General features: G+C 44.1%; 1 protein-coding gene across 1 annotated transcript in view; it reads right to left on the minus strand.

Annotated features, from left to right (window-relative positions):
• Positions 1-22,889, minus strand: part of LOC142252959 (uncharacterized) — a 250,264-nt gene that overhangs the window by 138,961 nt on the left and 88,414 nt on the right. The window lies entirely within an intron of this gene.

Genomic DNA, 22,889 nt, shown 5'->3' on the forward strand with positions numbered 1-22,889 from the left:
CAAGAAATTGCAATTTTTTGCCAAAAATCTCAAAAAAAATTTTTATAATAAGTACAGTTTGGAATGTTTAGTGCTGTAGTGCACATTTGGTGCTGGCTTTTTGTTTTTTCTTCATTGAATTGGTCGGTGGTTGACCTCCACCTTGCTATGCACCCCAATTTGGGATGTATTCCATCTGTCTGGATTTTGGCGGTTGGTGACTGTTCACATTAAGTCATCAGGCTTTGTCCACAGGCTATTTACTTCATGCAGCATTTGCTTGGACCTGTCCCGCCCACAGCCATGACTCAGTCATGGGTACGGGATTGAAATAGACCAGGTGAGTGCTGCGAAGAGCAGTTCTACTATTCATATGTGAGGCCGTATGGCACATTTTATAAAAATATTTTAGTGTAGGACTGCTTCAAATGAGATTTGCCGTGACGTGGCGAAGCAGCTCAAGAAATTGCAATTTTTTGCCAAAAATCTCAAAAAAATTTTTTATAATAAGTACAGTTTGGAATGTTTAGTGCTGTAGTGCACATTTGGTGCTGGCTTTTTGTTTTTTCTTCATTGAATTGGTCGGTGGTTGACCTCCACCTTGCTATGCACCCCAATTTGGGATGTATTCCATCTGTCTGGATTTTGGCGGTTGGTGACTGTTCACATTAAGTCATCAGGCTTTGTCCACAGGCTATTTACTTCATGCAGCATTTGCTTGGACCTGTCCCGCCCACAGCCATGACTCAGTCATGGGTACGGGATTGAAATAGACCAGGTGAGTGCTGCTAAGAGCAGTTCTACTATTCATATGTGAGGCCGTATGGCACATTTTATAAAAATATTTTAGTGTAGGACTGCTTCAAATGAGATTTGCCGTGACGTGGCGAAGCAGCTCAAGAAATTGCAATTTTTTGCCAAAAATCTCAAAAAAATTTTTTATAATAAGTACAGTTTGGAATGTTTAGTGCTGTAGTGCACATTTGGTGCTGGCTTTTTGTTTTTTCTTTTTTTAAGACATATAGACGCCTGGGGCTGGTAAGTATGACGATCCTGGGAAGGGGGGGGTCTGCTTTTTGTGGGGGTTAAACTTACCCCAAACCGTGTCTCCTCAAGAATAAATATCTGGCTGGTTTCTGTGTTGAGACTCCTAACAGAGGCTCCACGGACCTTTTTGATTTTTATATTTCCCAGGGGGCAATGTACCTAGGATTTCACTGTCTTGAGCGCCCTCGCTGGCTGCCGGCAGTGTTTTCTCTGGCTGGTCTCCCAGAGATCAGTGATTGTTTTGTTTTGTTTCCTCAAGAATAAGACAGTTCCCTGAAAATAAAACCTAGTGCTTTTTTCAGGGCAAGAAAAAAAAATAAGACAGTGTCTTATTTTCGGGGAAACAGGGTAACATCTATTGGTAAAAACTAAGCATAAAAAGTTGTTCAAAGGCACATGTCTTCTTGATGGAGTAATCTTAGGTGGTTTTTGATTGTTAAGAGCATTCTAGCATTACCACCTAATATGTTACATGTAGTGGTATTTTCCACATCTACAGTATAAATTGCACACACTTGCCACTGGAGATATTGCTGAAGTGGATCCAGGGGCAGACAGACACAGGAGCAGACAGGGACAAGTCTCAAGTGTAAACCGGGACCACGAGGGTAGCAGAGGCAGATGGCACAGCCAGGACGGACAGGCACAGTCATTGGTGTGGCGAGGGCCACCTAGTTAGCTGAGGCTGGAGGCACGGCCGGGCTGGACAAGCACAGTCTCTGGTGTGGCAAGGGCCACCGGGATAGCTGAGGCTGGAGGCACAGCCGGAACAGACAGGCCCAGCCTCTGGTGTGGCGAGGGCCACCGGGATAGCGGCGACTGGAGGCACGGCAAGGACAGAAAGGCAGGGACAATAGCACCGCCAGGACAGAACCAACAGGAAACAGAAACCAACAGGACTGAACAGACGGGACAGACAAGGGGTTCTGACAACTAGGTAGCTAGAAAACTGGACACTAAATAGCTGAACTAGGGCGTTGAACAGGCAACTGCCCTAGTGGGAGCTTGCCTTAAATACCCATTGCTGAGAGGCACTTCCTAGGAGTGGCACGCTAACCCTTTAACCTCAAAACGACGGCCGTACGACTTAAAGCGTTGGAAAAACAGGGTACTTATTCTGTTCCGACGCTTTAAAGCGTCAGGCCGAAAAAACACTGTAGCTCCCCCCAGCGACGGAAAATCTCGGGGGTTTCAGCTACTGGGGGTAGCTGAGACATCCCAGATTATGAGTCGAGGTGGTTTTTTTGGACCCCGAAAATGTGATCGCTGGTATACACCGTACACCGCCAATCACATTGAAAAAAAGGAAATGGAAAGTAAAATTGATTTCTTTTTCATCTGACGTGATCAAACATGTCAGATGAGAAAGAAATATAAGCCCCTAGTGCCTCCAAGGTACCGGAGAAAAACCCGCACCACCCCCACTGGAACATTCAAAATGGCGCCGCAGCACACCGAAAACTGCCGCCGCCACCGGCTCTGCATTCATTTCCCTCCGATCTGAAAGGATCAAACATTTCAGATCGGAGGGAAATGTCCTCCCCCTGAGCCCTCATCCGGTACACCGGAGCCCTCTGGTCCCCCGGAGCCCCCTCTGGTTCTCCAGAGTGATCCCCCCTCCCCTTCCGAGCATGCAAGATGGCGACGCGCACAGTAGCGCGCGGCCGCATTCATCCTCCTTCCCTCATTTCTGTCGCATGTGACATGTCACATGCGACAGAAAAGTCGTCCCCAGGTCCTGCCAGGTCTCCCGCAGTCAGCCCCCGGTCTTCCCCGGTACCTGGCTGCTGCTCCGGTCCCCACGATCACTCCGCCTCCTTCTGGAAAGCTGGCGGTGCATGTGCAGACAGCGGCTGTCAGCTGGCTCCTTGCAAACAGGGACACTGAGCTCAGTACCGCTGAAACTGCTGTACTGTGGACCAGGGTAGCGTGAGTGCAGTAATCTGCAGCCACACTCCTCACATGGAGGGCCTGCTTTTCCAGAAAATGGGGGATACGTTCTCTCACCGTGCCCCTCATATTCTGGAATGAGGTTACTGCAGGTCACTCTGCCCTAGGTTGGACCGGGGCAGTGTGAGTGCAGTATTCTCAGATTATTGCACCCACACTGCTCACATGAAGAGCTTGCTCTTCCAGAAAATGGGGGATACGTTCCCTGAGCTTGTCCCCCATATTCTAGAAGGTCCAGAGTCGTCGTGGGACCTCCAAAATGGATTTCGGCGGACCGGAATTTTTCTTATTTTCAATAAATTGGTGAAAGAGGGAATGTTTTGGGGAGTGTTTTTTCAAATAAATTTTCTTTGTTGTCTTTATTTTTTTTTCTATTACTGACTGGGTTAGTGATGTTGGCCATCTGTTTAGATGCCGTGAGATCTCTAACCTCTGAGCTTGCTGCCATGTGACATTACACATCTAGCATCAACCCCATTTATTACCCCGTTTACCACCGCTCCAGGGCAACGGGATGAGCTGGGGCGAAGCGCCAGGATTGGCGCATCTAATGGATGCGCCACTTCTGGGGCGGCTGCAGCCTGTTATTATTAGGTTGGGAAAAGGCCAAATAACTATGGCCCTTCCCACCCTGATAATACCAGGCCACAGCTGTCTGCTTTACCTTGACTGGGAATCCAATTTGAGGGGGACCCCACATTTTTATTTTTTAATTATTTATAAATAATTATAAAAAAACAGCTTGGGGTGACCTCCAAATTGGATTACCAGCCAAGGTGAAGCTGCCAGCTGTGGTCTATAGGCTGCAACCGTCTGCTTTACCCCAGCTGGCTATCAAAAATGGGGGGGACCCCACGTCATTTTTTTCAGTTATTTATTTATATTTGGGCTAAATACACGGCTAAACACAATGAAAGTCACTAACGGGCACCAGCTTAGAATATGCAGGCGGTAGGACATTATATGTGTTAGACGTCTATCCATCCATCCATCCATCCTAGCTTTTTAGGCTGTGTGCCCACAATCAGGATTTGCAGGATTTTGGATGTAGAGTGTTTTCGCTGCGTCCATAATGCTGCGTTGTGCAGTACAAGCACAGTGGAAGGATTTTTAGAAATCTCCTGCCCACGTCACTTCTTTTCTCTGCAGCATAAACTGACCTGCGGCGCGGCTTCCTGAGCAGCAGCATGTCAATTTATGCTGCAGAGAATTAAGTGTTCTTCGTAGGGAGAATAAAATCTGCAGCGGTCTGAACCCGGAGTGTATACACAGGTAGCTGCGTTCTCCCATGAACAACACTCACATCTCTGCAGGAGGGCTGGCACTGCATCCTAGACATAATTTCGCCAGATTGTGGGCACATAGCCTAAAGGGGGGAAATTTGGCGCAACAGCAACATTTTTGTTAAGTACCTGTAGATTTAAAATTCTCTCTACACCCCTGAATAAAGTGCTTGAAGGGTCTAGTTTCGAAAATGGGGTCACTTGTGGGGGTTTCTGCTGTATAGGTGACTTAGGGGCCCTGCAAATGCGACATGGTGCCCACAATTTGTTTCAACTTTTACAAAATTCAAAATCATGCTCTTTCCGTTTAGAGCCCTACTGTTTGTCCAAACAGAGCTTTTTTCGTCACATATGGGGTATCACTGCGCTCATAAGAAATTGGAAAAACTGTGTGCTCCATTTTTTGGTATTTCCTCTTGAAAAAGTGAAGCATTTGGTGCTAAAGCAACATTTTTCTGAAAAAAAATTTAAAATTTTCAATATGACTACCTAAGGTTATGAAATTCTATGAAGTATCTGTGGGTTCAAATGCATACTATATCCCTAGATAAAATCCTTCAGGGGTCTAGTTTCCAGAATGGGGTCACTTGTGGGGGAGCTCCACTGTTTAGGCACCTCAGGGGGTCCCAAATGCAACATGGCGTTCGCTAATGACTCCTGCCAATTTTGCAGTCAAATGGTGCTCCTTTCCTTCCGAGCCTTGCCATGCACCCAAACAGTTGATTTCCACCACAAATGATGTATCAGTGAACTCAGAAGAAATTGCAGAATAAATTTTATGGTGCATTTTTTTCCTGTTACCTTTGTGAAAAAAAGCTGCCTGGTTGAAGTAACAACTTTGTGGTAAATCTTTTTTTTTTTTTATTTTCGCGGCTTAACATTATAAAATTCTGTGAAGCACCTGGGGGTTCAGGGTACTCACCAAACCTCTACATAAATTCCTTGAGGGGTCTATTTTCCAAAATGTGGCCACATGTTGGGGAGCTTCACTGTATAGGCACCTCAGGGGCTCTCCAAACGCAACATGGCGTCCGCTATTGATTCCAGCCAATTTTGCAGTCAAATGGCACTCCTTCCCTTCTGAGCCCTGCCGTGTGCCCAAACAGTTGATTTCCACCACATATAAGGTATCGCCAAACTCAGGAGAAATTGCAAATTAAATTTTATGGTGATTATTTTACTGTTACCCTTGTGAGAAAAAAAGCTACCTGGTTGAAGTAACAATTTTGTGGTAAAATTTTATTTTTTTATTTTCATGGCTCAACGTTATAAAATTCTGTAAAGTACCTGGGGGTTCAGGGTACTCACCAAACATCTAGATAAATTCCATGAGGGGCCTGGTTTCCAAAATGGGGTCACTTGTGGGGGGTTTCTGCTGTTTACATTCCTTAGGGGCCCTACAAATGCGACATAGTGCCTGCAATCTTTTTCAGCCAAATTTCCTTTCCAAAATTGCTCCTTCCGTTCCAAGCCCATTTGTCCAAACAAAGGTTTCTGACCACATGTGAGGTATCACTCGTAAGAAAATGGGTAACAAACGTTGGGGTCCAATTTTTGGAATTACCTCTTGAAAAAGTGAGAAAATTGATGCTAAAGCAACATTTTTGAGAAAAAAAAATGAAAATTTTCAATATGACAACGTAACGTTATCAAAATCTGTGAAGCACCTGTGGGTCCAAAATGCTCACTATACCCCTAGATAGAAGCTTTGAGAGATCCAGTTTCCAAAATGGCATCACTTGTGAGGGGTTTCTGCTGTTTAGGTACCTTAGCGGACCGGTAAATGCAACATGGTGCCCGCAATCTATTTCAGCCAAATTTGCTTTCCAAAATTCAAATATTGCTCCTTCTGTTCCGGGTCCTCCCATTTGTCCAAACAGAGGTTTCTTACCACATGTGGGGTATCGGCGCGTTCATAAGAAAGTGGGTAACAAGTTTTGGGGTCCATTTTGTTGTGTTATTTCTTCTAAAAATTAATAAATTTGGGGTAGAGCAACATTTTTAGGTAAAATTTTATTTTTTGCTTTTTTTTCATTCCACATTGCTTTAGTTCCTGTGAAGCATCTGAAGGGTTAATAAACTTCTTTTATGTGGTTTTGAGTACTTTGGGGGGTGCGGGTTTAAGAATGGTGTCACTTTTGGGTGTTTTCTGTCCCCTAGGCCTCTTAAAGTCACTTCAAATGTGATGTGCTCCTTAAAAAAATGGTTTTGTAAATTTTGATGTAAAAATGAAAACTTGCTGATAAACTTTGAACTCTTCTAACTTCCTAACAAAAAAAAAAATTGTTTCCAAAATTTTGCTGATGTAAAAGTGGACAAGTGGGAAATGTAATTTATTAACTACAGTATTTTGTGTCACAGAAGTGTCTGGTTTAACGGTAAAAAAATTCAAATTTTGAAAATTGCTAAATTCAATTTTTTTCATAAATAAACTAAAAAAATATTGTCCAAAATGTGGTACTAACATGAAGTACAATATGTAATGAAAAAACAGAATCACCAGGATCCGTTGAAGCGTTCCAGAGTTATAACCTCATGAAGTGACACTGGTCAGAATTGCAAAATTTGGTCTGGTCATTAAGGTGAAAATTAGCTCCGTCACTAAGAGAGAGATAACAGTGAGCGAGCACTCCCGGAGGCCCTGTGATGCGCGCACAGACTTTGGGAGGTGGGAGAAGCATATAGAGGAGAGGTAGGGATGTTGGTCAGCGTGGAAGGGCCCGATGCGGCGATGAGTCAGAGCGTGTCCCTGCAGGAATGTAAGGAGTGCATGGATGCAGTGTTACATACTGGGACTTTTACAATTTTGTATTTATATTGTCTTGTATACATAGATTTGCATTTAATATATTTATATCCTGCTGCATCATCTCGGGGTGTGATGGGATAGCCAGGGACCGGGGCTCCTAAACTGGCCCTCATACAAGGGGAACCTATCTGTCCCTGATCACAGAGATATGTCTAATGGTGATGATGTTTGGGCTGCCTTCCTTACCCTGCTGTTGGACAGCCCTGATGGAATACTCCCCCTTTCCCTCACCCCAGGAGAGGGCAGGGATAGAAGTGGTAGAACCCACAGATAAGGACAAACAGGGGAAACCAAGACTCGATTACACAGCATGCTCACACAGAGGTATCAGACAACATGTGATAAGGAGGAAAATAAGAGAAGGGATGAAACGAGATGATGAGAGAACTCCACAAGGCCACGCACAAAGCAATGCAATCACCTGCAGGACTGGGAAACAAGAGCACACGGACCGATGTAGTTAAAGCTATAGTGAGCATGGGAAGACAGGCTCCTCTATCTTAAAAAGGTGGTGGGTGACGGGTAGGTCTCCCACAACATGTAATCCAAGAAGTAACCTGCAGGCTATCAGAAATTGACTCCTGCAAGGCTGATAACTAATGAGAACACAGCTGCTCGATCCCCGAGCCTATCTGTGTAACTAAGCACCAAAGGAGGCATAGTCTGGAGTGTCAAACTTTGCAGTGTGAACAGCATCAGATTCTGCAATAACACTCGGCGAGTTTAGAGCCAAAGACAGTGTGACCTTTATACGCTCATGATCTTACTTTTGAACAACCTTCTAATCTCCATCATGTGTATATCATTGCACATATAAATTGGCTTTTAATTATTTTAACACCTTTCTGATCCAATTTTTGGAGAAAATGTTGTCATTTATATATATATATTTTATCATGCTCTAATCTCTGGACAATTAACATCAATTGTACTCCTGCACCCTGTTACTTATTTGATTTTTAATGTGTCTGTGTCTTATGCTGTTTTATTCTTTTTTTGTAGTTGAAATAAAATACTTATTCAATTATCCCAATAGGTGTTATAAATTATCATTTATTGGTCACTGGGATCTGCTTTTTGGTTCATTCTCAACAGAGAAACTTGCAATATGTACAGTGTAATAGGACAGATACATTAGTGAATTTTTACTGAACAGTGCCTTGTAAAAACACTACACGTCCCAAGTGTTAAGGGCACTTTACACGCTGCGATATCGCTATCGATATCGCTAGCGAGCGTACCCGCCCCCGTCGGTTGTGCGTCACGGGCAAATCGCTGCCCGTGGCGCACAACATCTGTTACACCCGTCACACGGACTTACCTTCCCTGCGACGTCGCTGTGGCTGGCAAACCGCCTCCTTTCTAAGGGGGCGGTTCGTGCGGCGTCACAGCGACGTCACACGGCAGTTGTCCAATAGAAGCGGAGAACGGAGATGAGCGGTCAGAATATCCCGCCCACCTCCTTCCTTCCTCAATGCCGGTGGACGCAGGTAAGGAGATGTTCGTCGTTTCTGCGGTGTCACACATAGCGATGTGTGATGCCGCAGGAACGACGAACAACCAGCGGCATGCACCACCAACGATATTATGAAAAGGAGCAACGTGTCAACAATTTTTGACGTCTTTGTGATTGTTGATCGTCGCTCCTAGCTGTCACAGCCGTCGTGACCCCGACGATATATCGTTAGCGATGTCGCAGCATGTAAAGCACCCTTTAGACCCCACCAATCTCATATTCCACCTCCTACTAACCCGTCATTTTTTGTAATATGTTAGTGTTGAGGGGGTGTGATCAGCACTATTTGGTACTCAATCGAGCATCGGGGGGCTCAGGTACTCAGCCGATTAACACGGGTGCTCGGATTTGTCATCTGTGACACAATGACCACAACGCACAGGCTTGTTTCCCTGAATGACGTATGCAGGCCCCAGAGGCAGAGCCCGTCACAGTCTCTGAATGGCTCTCACTGGGGTTGAAACAATGTTTTCAGATGTAGTGTATCCAAAGAAAAGAAAACTTCCTCCAGAAATGCTCAGTTTATGGCTGGCGGAGAGCTGAACTGCCCAATCACTGACTTGCATTATACTCATTACTCGAGTTGAACACTTTCAGAGCACCTCACCTGCTCGGCTCAAGTACCAAGCACCCAAGCATTTTAGTGCTCGCCCATCAATAGTTATATTACAAATAGACATTTGGCTATTTGCACATAAAACTAAAGTATGGAAAGACTCATGAAGAGCAAATGGTGCCAACCTTTTAGTAACCGAGCACTGCGGAGACCAGCGTTACATAACAACCTATTAGGGTGAAACCATCCTGCATTTAGCTGCTAATCCATTAACTTTTTTTTAAACTATATTTATAGCATGAGTAAGGAACCATCAAACAAGAAATTTCCTGTTCTCCTACATCACTCCGCCTGCCTCGATTCATGGATGCTATTTATAATTTCTGAAAAACCACAGCAAGTGAAAAGCAAGGCTAGCCAGTTCTGACTATGCAAGACTGACATGGAAAATCTTTATGCTATGAATCACTAACATATGGCGGAGGGGGAAAAACTAAGTTACACAGCGCAGTCAATAAAGGACACACTGTGAAATTAACTAGGTTTCTAACTCATGTAGAAAAGCGGAAACAAGTGAGATTTTATGGGGGGCTGAGAGAGCCAATAAGTGCAGCTGTGGAAAACATCTATATTTGGATATTACATGACCACTTCATATTCAACACTCCGAAATATGCAATGTCATTAATATGATCTCTGGAAATTCATATTTGTGCTTACATATTCTTAAAGACTCAATGTACAAAAGGACAAAAACTAAAAATAGATATTCATCTGCAAATGCATAAAAAGTATGTTATTAATCAATTCTACATTTTGCACTGTACAGTTATTGATATACATGTTCATAGCTACATGATCTGATCGACCAAGCTGTCCATAATTAGAGGCAACAGAGTGGTCTCCACTAATAGCAGGTCTGTAACCTCGGCATAGTAATAGTAAGTAGGTGGCAAGAACCATCCAATAAAGACCAAATTATCCACTAAAAGAAGCCAAAATTACATAACCTCGCTAATGACCTTATACTCAACTAATGACCATATACTCAACAGTATACCAGTAAGGGAACATGGCGCTGTAACATACTGGAAGTCATCAGAGTATTCAAAACACATTAAACGCTCATAAGGAATATACACACCATCAATAATCTCAAGAACTGTGAGACTTTCATTTTGGAAATCTCAGCCAAGTAACCACCGATTTACATTGTCAGAATACCATAATACCCTCGTATATTAAAGGGCACGATTAATCAAAAATGTGGTCCAGGTATTCTACAGGGTGATAAATACATTTCTACACGACTAATGAGTGGTTTTATATTTTAAATTTCTATCTCCTTAAAAAAGTCAAGATTTAAACACGGAGACAACTAGGAAGAAGTGAAGATGTGAAATGTCACAATCTCACCCCTCACTGGGTCCTGGACTCAGTAAGTGACAGCTCAGCCACCCTATAGATTCAGGGTCGTGCTGAGCTGTCAGTATTGTAAGAGACAGTCCAGTTGCCAATCAGGGCAGGGGTGTGCTTAGCTGTCAGTATTGTAAGAGACAGTCCAGTCGCATTATAGATTCAGGGTCCTGCTGAACTGTCATTATTGTGAGAGATAGTCCAGTCGCCAATCAGGGCAGGGGAATGCTGAGCTGTCAGTATTGTGAGAGACAGTCCGGTAGCCCAATCAAAGCAGGGGAATGCTGAGCTGTCAGTAATGTGAGAGGCTGAGCTGTCAGTAATGTGAGAGACAGTCTAGTCACCCAATCAGGGCAAGGTCATGCTGAGTTGTCAGTATTGTGTGGTGAGTTTCTTAGAGGTGTCTCCTGTTCTGAGAGATTATCTGGCTATTTAGCTGGCTGACTGCGGTCTGATTATTGCCAGTTTTTGCCTTAGCTTGGCGGTGTGTGCCTTGTTTCCAATGTTCTGGTTTTCTAATCTTTTGCTGTCCGACCTTGGACCTTACCATTGACTATTCGTTTTGATTAGCCCTTAGCTTTTCCAGGAACCCATAGTCTATATGATTCTGGAATAACTGATGTGATTCAAACAGCATTATGAAAACGTGATGATTAATCTCATTACAAACACACCCAGTCCACAGCACCATGCCTGCACCATCCTGTCCCCTGCTTCTCTCCCTGACGTATGGCTCAAAGAATCCACACCATCAGTTGTTTAAACTTTGAAACACATTGAGAATGAAATGAATGATCCTATCCTGCACTACATGCTTTGGATTCCTTAAAACCAATACCAGCAGAGTAGACTACAACTCATATCCTCCTTCCACTTGTCCTGTGTTCTTTAAGAGAGAGCAGTACCACACTCATCTGGTGACGGATTACCTCTAGGGAGGACAAAAGGATAGACTGCTGAAGCCATCTGTCTGGTAAGAGTAGTGATGGGCGAAACTGAACTGTAAAGTTCAGGGTCCGTACTGAACACAGATTGTTTGTGCACACGATACCGAACACGACCTTTCCTGGGAAGCTTGTGTTACAGTTCGGGTACAGTTCGGATCCTGGGGCTGTAAAAACAAGCACCTTATTAAAAAACATTATGATTATACTTACAGGTCCCGAGACGTGTCCTGCACACTCTGTCTCTCGACTGCTTCTGCTTCCGGGTCCGATCATTAGCTTCCAGGGGTATTCACTGCACTGTTCGTCACTCGGCAGTCTTCGGCTGTTTTCGGCCGTGTTCGCGGTGACGTCAGGGTTTACCCGAGTCCATGGCTCATGAACTCAATTGAACTTTGACTGTCACTGTCCAAGTATCGCATTGGTATCACCCAACACGACGCACACTCTGCTGAAAGGAGCGGATCGGCTGTATGTATTTCCATGCAGCTGAGATGCTGCTGCCAGGAAAGTGAGCGTCGTGCGGGGTGATGCAATGCGAGATGCAATCATACCCTCACTGTCAGCCTGCTTCTCGTTCTGTAGAGACACTTGTCTGTAGAGAGTGATGAAGAAGAGCTGACATTGCGCTACCTGTGGAGTACGTCGGACTAAGGATATTTTTATAATAAAGATGCAGTCTCTAAATTTTTTTGTTTTATTTCTAATAAAAAAAAAATTCTTTGTGTTGTAGGTTTTTTTTACTGTTTACTAGAAATTCATGGTGGCCATGTCTAATTTGGCGTGACACCATGAATTTCGGGCTTAGTGCCAGTTGAGAATACAAAGCTGGTATTAACCCCTTTATTACCCAGCGCGCCACCGCCATCAGGGCCGCTGGAGGAGCGGGTAAAGCGTTTGGAAATGGCACTAAGAAACAATGTGCCATTTCCAGGGACGGCTGCGGTTTTTAGCGTGCGGGGCCCAGAACGCTTGGGCCTTACAACGCTGAGAATCCCAGCCCCCAGCTGCCTAGTTTTACCTGACTGGTGATCAAAATACGGAGGGAGCCCACGCATTTTTTTAATTATTTTTTTAAATAATTTAAAAAAAATAAAATTAATGGGCTTCCTGTATTTTGATTGCCAGCTAAGGTAAAGCCAGGCAAATCAGGTGTCAGCCCGTAGCCGTCCGCTTTATCTGTGCTGAAAATCAAAACTACTGCAGAGGGCTACGTCATGTTTTTAAATTATTTATTTTTACACTACTATATGTTTGAGGAACTCAAGAGCCAATTGCAGATGCTGTCACGTAAAATGACTGCCAATACATTCTTGATGCTAGAATGTATGGGCTGGTTTCAGGTTATTCCAACATCCAGTCACAGACACCCACTCTGTGACAGCATCTGTGATTGTCTGTTATTTTAACAGTAAAATAAAACAACAACGCAGAGAAAAAAATATTTTATTAGAAATAAAACAAAGACATTAAGGACTCCATCTTTATTACCCAAAGAAAAACCTCCGACCTAGTCCAAAGGTGGGTGAGCATCTTCAGTTTTCCTACATCTGTGCGAAAAGACAAACACAGATCTGCTCACACAGAGTCTGCTGAAAGTAGTTAGAAACTTCACCTCAGTGCATAGCTGAGGCCGGTCAGCTGTGCCCCCGGGTAACCACCACTAAATACAGGATCTTCCATGACGTCACATGAGGTAATACAACATTCACACCAGATTGGTCACATGGCTATGATGTCATGGAAGGTCCTGTAGTCAGTGGTGGTTACCCGTGTGCACAGCAATGAATGGACCTGGAAGCATAAGTGGCCGGGAGACAGAGTCTGCAGGACGGGTTGCGGGACCTGTAAGTATAATAGTAATATTTGTTATTAACTATATTCTTTATTTTAGAGCCCCCCCCTCCGCCCCATCACATAACTGTAAAGTCCAAGTTCAGGGTTCGGACGCAAGTTCGCGTTATCCCCAACCCCGAACAAGAACTTTACAAAATGTTCGGTCGAGGCTCCCGATTTTTGGGGGTTTCGTCCATCACTAGTCAAGAGTCCCCCATGCACATTAGGCAGCTGATCCCACTGATATATGAGGGTTTGGTTGACTTTAGTCTAATGTGTATGGAGATCATAACACACTGAAGGTTTTATCAAGTGTGCAGCCCCCTTACAGACCGACATACCCTTCCACGGAAAAGCGAGGAATCTTGCAGTCAGTGTGATTTTAGATATGTACGTGTAGGTAAGAAACCTAATCACTAAACTACATTTTGAGGTTTTGTCAAGGGTATTAACATTTTGTCCAGGATCTAGCATATACTGTAATTGATTCATTCTATCAGTGGGTAATTGCAAAAAAATATTTCCGGATCTCATTCATATGAAATGATATGCAAATTACTGCTAAACTAATGGATTCACAAATGTTATATTGGCTCTGCCAAAATGGAAAACACGAAAAAGCACAGCATGAATCCAACTCCACAACATGTCCTGTTAGATACAAAATATCATGTTGCTTCGATGTCGCACATATTTTCTTAAATTAGCTTCGTTACATCCAAACAGATTTTGCTTCAGGTTTTAGACACCTTCATGTGACACACATTATCAAACCCCGCTATTAGGTCTATGTCAGCAAAGTGACTAATTCACTGCTATCCCAACACTTACTGCATTAAAAATGAATGGGAGCAGGGCCGTGACAGCAGTTAAGTGCTTGTATATGGCACCGTCAACTTTACTCATACATTTCTATTAAGGCTACATTTAACTATTCTTTTAACAAAAACTGAATATAGCTATTCAGAATATCAAAAATAAAAAAATATATTTAGGCTTCACAGAATTAGGACACCGACCAACGGGAACCAATCATTTCATGTTTACTATATATATATTAGTGGGAGCCTGGTCTTGACAACCCCACTATCCACTCCTGGCACTGCATGAGTGCATAGACTAAACACTGTACAATCAGTCCGGGGGTCCGTACCCTCATGTTCGAGCTGAGCGCTTCTGGCTGAAGGGAACCCTTGTCAACACTCTTGAGTCAACAATAGGGGTCTTAGGATCCGGACCCCCACCGATTTGAAGCATGTTAGATGGGGAATACCTTACTGAAAATGGAAAATTATAGGTACTTACTAGAAGGTGGCCCGATTCTACGCATCGGGTATTCTAGAATTTACGTATTGTGTAGTTAATGTATGATTTTTGTATATATATATATATATATATATATATATATATATATATATATATATATATATATATATATAGATGCTGTTGTGTGTAGTTACCAAGTGTTTGTGTAGGGCGCTGTACATGTTCTGGGTGTTGTCTGGGTGTGGCGGGGGGTGAGAGCAGTGTTGTTTGTGTGTTGCGTTGTGTGTGTTGCGTTGTTCGTTGAGCGCTGTGTGAGTATGTTGCGCAGTTTGTGTGGGTGTGGGGGGTGTGTGTGTGTTTTGGTGGGAGGTATGTTTTGTGCAATGTGTGTGTTGTGTGGCATGTGCGTATATTTGTGTGTGCCGCGGTGTTTGTGTGTTGGGTGTTGTGTGTGTGCGGCGTTGTCTGTGTGTGGGGGTCTGTGTAGGGCGGTGTTTGTGGTTCCCAGTGTGTGTGGTGTGTTGTGCAGTGCGTGTGTGGCGGTGTGTGTGTGTGTGTGTTTTGGGGGAGGTGAGCAAACCCCATCGTGCTCCATCCCCCATGCTGCGCACCCCCCATCGTGCTCCATCCCCCATGCTGCGCACCCCCCATCGTGCTCCATCCCCCATGCTGCGCACCCCCCCATCGTGCTCCATCCCCCATGCTGCGCACCCCCCATCGTGCTCCATCCCCCATGCTGCACACTCCCCATTGTGCTCCATCCCCCATGTTGCGCACTCCCCATCGTGCTCCATCCCCCATACTGCGCATTCCCCATCGTGCTCCATCACACTCCCCATCGTGCTCCATCCCCCATGCTGCGCACTCCCTATCGTGCTCCATCCCCCATGCTGCGCATTCCCCATCGTGTTCCATCCCCCATGCTGCGCATTCCCCATCGTGCTCCATCACACTCCCCATCGTGCTCCATCCCCATGCTGCGCACTCCCCATCGTGCTCCATCCCCCATGCTGCGCATTCCCCAAACGTGCTCCATCCCCATGCTGCGAACTCCCCATTGTGCTCCATCCCCCATCGTGCTCCATCCCCCATGCTGCGCATTCCCCATCGTGCTCAATCACACTCCCCATTGTGCTCCATCCCCCATGCTGCGCACTCCCCATCGTGCTCCATCCCCCATGCTGCGCATTCCCCATCGTGCTCAATCACACTCCCCATTGTGCTCCATCCCCCATGCTGCGCACTCCCCATCGTGTTCCATCCCCCATGCTGCGCACTCCCAAACGTGCTCCATCCCCATGCTGCACACTCCCCATTGTGCTCCATCTCCCATGCTGCGCACTCCCCATCGTGCTCCATCCCCCATGCTGTGCACCCCCCATTGTGCTCCCTCCCCCATGCTGCACACTCCCCATTGTGCTCCATCCCCCATGCTGCGCACTCCCCATCGTGCTCCATCTCCCATGCTGCGCACTCCCAAACGTGCTCCATCCCCATGCTGCGCACTCCCTATTGTGCTCCATCCCCTATGCTGCGCACTCCCCATCGTGCTCCATCCCCCATGCTGGGCACTCCCCATCGTGCTCCATCCCCCATGCTGTGCACCCCCCATCGTGCTCCATCCCCCATGCTGTGCACCCCCCATCGTGCTCAACAGTCACACATCAGACAGTATACATGCACACATCTGATCGCATACACTCACACCCCACTTCTGCCTGTGCCCTCCTGTGTGCGGTCCCAGCAGCTGTGCTGCACACAGTGCTTCTCTGCCTTCTGCCGACACGCACACATCCTATCGCATACACGCACACATCCTATCGCATACACGCACACACACACACACACACACTGACGAAATCGCACATACGCGCTCACACACTCACAACATCCGGAGATATCACATGCTTCTGGCCATGTGATCCTCCGGCAGGTCCTGGAAGGTCACTGCACGCACAGTATCGCCGCCGAGAAGCAAGCGATATCACGGGATGATGTGAGTGTGTGGATGCGATCTGATGTGTGTGTGAGGTGTGTGTGGATGCGATCTGATGTGTGTGTGTGTGTGTGTCTGTTCTTATGTGTGTGCGTGTGTGTGTGTTCCGCCGCTGCAGGACCTTGATGCGCTCACCTGGGAGCCGGTGTACGCTGGTAACCATGCTACACAATATTAATGGTTACCAGCGTACCCCGCCCCCCGCTCGCACGGGAGCCCACACCAGCGTACGCCGTCAACCCCAGAAATGCGAGGGTATGTGTCGGCTGGGAACGCTGATGTGGGCTCCCGAGGGTACAGCACTCACCTGGGGCTCCGTGTCGTTTCGGGGAATGCGTGCAGGGGGCGGGGCCAGAGCGAGCGTGCAATGCGTGAGGGGGGCGGGGCGTGGCCAAGTTGCCAATGCGTGCAGGGGGCCGGGCGAGAGGCCAATCCGTGTGGGGGGCGGAGCCTGGGCGAGCGGCCAATCCGTGCAGGGGGGCGGCGAACGGCCAATCTGTGTGGGGGGACGGAGCTGAGGCGAGCGGCCAATCCGCTGTTTGTCACCGTAAGGACACAATTTTAGAGCGAGACAGACAGACAGACAGACAGAATAAGGCAATTATATATATAGATTAGGCCCCTTTCACACATCATTTTTTTGCCGACAGTCCGTTGGCTCAACGGATCCGTCGCAGATTGTGGAAAAACTGATATGACTAATCCGTTTTTCGACAAATCTGACTGGCTGGCTATTTGATAATACATAAAATAAATTTGAGCATGCTCAGTTAAAAAATCCAAAATCCGTCGCCGGATTCCAACGGATCCTGCGCCCATAGGCTTCCATCCCATCAAACGATGGACAGCGATGGATCCGTCGCTGTCTGATTTTTCGACGTAGACAAAAAAAAGTTACTTTTTCCATTGTCTATGTCCGCTGGACAGACAATTTTCGACAGATGAAACGTAAGGCCATCCGTCGCAATCCGTCGCTAATACAAGTCAATGAGTAAAAAACAGATCCAGAACCATCTGTCGCCGGATCCGGGTTTTTTCCAAAATTCGACGGCTTGTGACTGATGGCAAAAAACTGATGTGTGAAAGGGGCCTTAAACAGAAATTTACACCTGATTTAGAGTCCAGCATTTCTGCCAGGTTTGACTGTGAAACGCTACATAGTGTGTCAATGAAGACATACATTTAGAAGCCATCTAGGAACCATGCGGCTTAAGTGACGAGTCCAAGAGACCACCAGGAGGCTTCAATCTGCTCCACTCTCTAGAGTAATGAGGGACTGGAGCCGCCTGGACTAGTCACCTGAGCAATATAGTCACCGACTGGCTTCTATATGTATGTTTTATGTAAAACACAAAAGTCTTTCAGAATAAATCATACTTCATTGAAATTACATAGCCAGTGGCAGAATTATGCTGCATGTGGTTCAGAATGACAAATTCACTTGAAATTGCAAGAGCTTCTTGGGAAATTTGTGATGGATAGATTTCATATTGATATACAAATTTAGCTCATCTTAATATGACAAAGATACCACAAAGCAAAAAAAAATCTTATTTGGCGCCTACCGGTGCCTATATAAAGCTGACTGGCTTGGGTACAGCTAGGTGTTAACACTAGAAGTCCCAGGAATTTCGAGCTCCATAGGGTTCCAATGGTATAAATGTTAAATGACCCCTCTCTGGGACTTCTAGTGTTAAAGAAGCACTCCCATGAAGATCTATTTCTACTAAATCAGTGTATATGTGTGTAGCGTGAGTGTGTTATTATACTCTCCTACCGCCGCTCCCTCTGGGATCCTGCGCCGTTCTACTCCTCTTCTCAGTGACATCACCGCTCTTCAGATTCTCCGGCTCACTCTATGGGCTGTGTGTGTGATCCGGAAAGCTCTTTTATAATGTAAGTCTATGAGCTGCATTCTGATGTTCCATAGATTAAAGGCCCCGTCACACATAGAGATAAATCTTTGGCAGATCTGTGGTTGCAGTGAAATCATGGACATATTGTTCCATTTGTACACAGCCACAAATCTGGCACTGATTGTTCACAATTTCACTGCCACTACAGATCTGCCGCAGATTTATCTGTGTGTGTGACAGGGCCTTTACATTGTAAAAGAGACTCCCGGGTCACACAGAGCACAGTATGAAGATCAGTGACGTCACTGAGAAGAGGAGCAGAACAGCGCTGGACTCCAGAGAAGATGGCAGGTGGGTATATTAACACACTCACACTACATATCTACTCAGATTTAGGAGAAAAAAAAATGGCTTCTTAAGCTTTCTATATCCTGATCTCTTTTTTGTGTGTTAGCTTTAGAAGGTCTGCATCTGTAGCAGAGCTGAGCTTGTAGTCTGGTACAAAGCATTGTAAAATTACAGCGGGTTAAATGTGCTTTACAGCATGCAGAAATGTAGAAATCCTCTAATACAATTAAAGCTGCAGTTACACGAGTTGTTGGACGCACGTTCACTAGGGTTAATCTCCCCTAAAAACAAAAGGATCAGGCATTAAAATTATAACTCCTTGATCCTTCTCTCCTCTGGCATGAACTGTCTGGGAAAATTGGGAGGGCTTCATAAAGATCATATGGTCGGCCGATCCTACTAAAATTAATGGGTTCAGCAGACTTATTTAAATGTGACCTTAAAATGGTCATCAGGTCTTCTGATGTAAGTCTGCAGTCTCTCTGTTTGACTGCAGACTTCTGGATCCTGTCAGGATCCTCCTGTGTTGCTGGTGACAGGGGGAAAACTGCATATATGCGGTCACGCGCCGAATAGACATACTCAGTCTCCCTCAATAAAAGTGAATTGAGCGAGGCTGAGCATGTCTAGATGGAATGTGGCTGGAAGTAAGCAAATTGCATACTTGTGGTTATGTGATTGCCCGCTTTCACCTAAGAATCCTGACAGTATGTGTTGTGCACGCTGCAAGAATTAAGAAGTCTGCAGTCATATAGATTGACAGCAGCATTTACCAGAAGACTGGACCACCCCTTTAAGACAAATATCACAGTTTATAAACCAGGCATGGTAATAAATACAGTTAGTATAATTAAATTAGGAAACAGACACATGAATAGATAGCCCACAGAACAGTCAGCGTTTTTAGCAAGTATTACCTACAGCAACAAATTTCTGTCCCATAAGTCAGTAAATCATATTACAGATTATTATATCTATAAAATACATAATAATTCTATAGCATTGATAAATCTCTCTACCCCAAAACACATGCTACACTGTTTAGCTAATATATAATGATGGAAAATGTACTTTGCACTGACGAGGGGCAAGCACCCCGAAACACCGTGTCTGCAAATTGGAATTCTGATCTGGCTTATATATCCTAGGTCATATGCAAAGGATTGTTAAAAATCCACATTTGACTTTTAGGATCGCTATTTCCAATAGGTGGAGCTGCGCTAGAGTTTGTCTCCTTTGCTGGAGAGACAATTTGGAAAATGTCTTCTATTTAACAATCAATAAGATTTTAAAGGGAATCTGTCACCAGGTTTTTTCTCCCCCATCTGAGAGCAGCATAATATAGAGACAGAGAACCTGTTTCCAGCAATGTGTCACTGAGCTGTTTGCAGTCATTTTGATAAAATCACTGTTTTCTGTGCTGCAGATCTAGCAGTTATACAGAGTTCATGAATAGGCTGGACTACCTGCAGCATGCCAAGTAGTCCTCTAATGATAATTTACTGCTAATTAAACAGTGATTTTATCAAAACTGCACTAAACAGCCCAGTAAGTGACACATCGCTGGAATCAGGATCTCTGTCTCTACGTGATGCTGCTCTCAGAGTAGGTGGCAAAAACCTGGTGACAGATTCCCTTTAAGGTGTAAGACCCTGTGACCTTTTGAACATTATAGAAAAAAAATAACAAAAAAAACATATACAGTGTGAAACTTCCCTATGGAGGAGTCTCGGCAGCACATTTTAAGCTGCATAGTGCTGCAAAATCTGCACGTGCAACAAATTCTGCAGCGCATTCTGCTAGAAATCTGGGTGCAAGTCGCTACAAGATCCAGAAAAACCACCTGGATTTTGCTGCAAACTTCACCCCTCTACAATGAAATGGTTGAAATCTATGACACAAATCCGCAGAATGAGATGACTGGCTGTGGATTTACATTTTTTACCCAAAAGCATTTCCACAATTATTAGATGTCAGTAACTTAGCTGGCCCTCTATTCTGCTGCAGATTTTAGACAAGCAAATCCGTAAGGAAAATTAAATGTAAATACCCTAAAACAGCACAACCCGATAAGTATGTGTGACACTCCACTCCTTGGCATTGTACTGAAGGTTATGTTCCGGAACCAGAGCTCTTCCCCCCATATAAAACAATAGAAGCAACAACAGTGAGATAAGGATCATATCCAAAGCCCCCAGAAATTCCAGGGATTTTGTTAAACAGTTAACAAATTAGCTGTAAATCATGATGATAAATTAGTGGTCGTGCCTTTCAGGCTAATAAACAAATGAGCAGTTGTTTTTGATTATTTTTCATTTTTCAATACACATGAACTCTATTGTGCACTTCTAGAAAAGACAAAAGCCTCAATGAGGAGATATTTGCATTATGTTGCAAGTCGTTTGAGTTGCAGAATGGCCCATGGAGGAAATCGAGGGACGCGTTAACCCCACCTCGCACTGCAATTAGCATTCCTAATTTAATTAGGGAAATATCAATGGAAATTCTGCATTTTCTTTTTGGCTGCACAGAAGAGATAATTTTATAAAAGGGGTGTTTTTCAGATGTTCTTCTTTGTGCATAAAAAGCTTTAAGCTAAAAAAAAAAACCAATATCCTTCGGAAAACCCTGGTCTCTCTAATTAGGTTCCAATGCGTGGATTTTGTGGATTCTGCTTTTTGGAATAATTGACAAGTATCTGTTTTGCAAGCAGTTACGTATGCTTTATGGTTATAACAAAGAACATTAAAATAAGACATGATCTTACTACGAAGCTACACGGAGACATCTAGTGTTCAACAAGAAGAAAGCAGAAGATTCGGAAGAATTTTATATTTTTCTTGCCATTTTATATTTTTTACTGATACAAATAATCTTCAGTTCAAAGGCTAACGCAGAGTTTTACAGTTCTTGCAGAGTGGATGAGATTTAGAAATTTCATGCCCACTGTGCTTTTATATGCTGCGTAAACTGACCTATGCTGAGACTATGTCAATTTATTTTTGCAATAAATAAGGGTTTTATTTGTGAATTTTTCCTATAGGATTGAAGCAGATATGGAAAATCCATATGGAAAAAAATGCACATGCAGCAGCAATGCAATAAAACAAAATGTAATCCACACAATAATAATGTTTTATCAAAGCTACCGTAAGTAACAAGTGTATTCCAAAATAAAAAGAAACCAAAAAGACAAGAATGCCACAGGGAAAAAATCCCAATGAAAATGCATGTAAAAAAACGCACTCAAAAACACAATGAAAAATGCAAATAATATAAGTACTAGGTTCAAAAATTTTTTGTAGAAGATTAATGCTATGGCATGTACATTTAAACAATCAGAAGGGATTTCTACTGACAAAGACCAAACACAATTTATTCAAAGCAACATGAATTTCCCTTCTACCAGTAGCAAACTGAAGTGTTCTAAATGCATATTGGAAATGAAAAAAAAAAATAATCAAGTTATAGAAAATACGTGAGTGCAGGTGCACGAAATGACTGTTCAAACAAAGCACCGATGCTCGGTGCACCTTCTGTGTGGCGGAGACGTTCAGTGCGCCTTTTGTGTGGCGGAGCAGTTCAGTTCTAAAACTTATACCCTCTGATAATAAAATGTCCAGGAATAAAAAGAAAACACTATGGATAAATAAGACAGTACAAAGTATAATAAAACAAAAACAAAGGGCATTCAAATTATTGAAGGCTGAGAATACAGAAATAGCATTTCAGAAGTATACATTTCTCAATAGGAAATGTAAAAAAGAACTCAAGCTAACAAATTAGCTACTGAAACACAAATCACTATAGACATTAAAATAAATCCCCCAAATTTTTATAAATACATCAATGCCAAAAGAAGAAAAAAGGATGGTATCAGCCCCATAAAAGATTATAAAGCTGAATATGAGGCATATATCAGTCCATAGCCTCTCAAAAAGAGACAAATGTGCATGCTACAAACCCTTCACTCTACAATATGTAATATGTCAAAGCAGACGACCTGTTCCACCAAATAAAACTTTTGATGTGCGTTTAAGATATATCAGAACTAAGCAGAAAATACAGAGGTATTTTAAATTATAAT

Source organism: Anomaloglossus baeobatrachus, chromosome 1, assembly GCF_048569485.1.
Source record: "Anomaloglossus baeobatrachus isolate aAnoBae1 chromosome 1, aAnoBae1.hap1, whole genome shotgun sequence".
Classification (NCBI taxonomy): Eukaryota; Metazoa; Chordata; class Amphibia; order Anura; family Aromobatidae; genus Anomaloglossus; species Anomaloglossus baeobatrachus.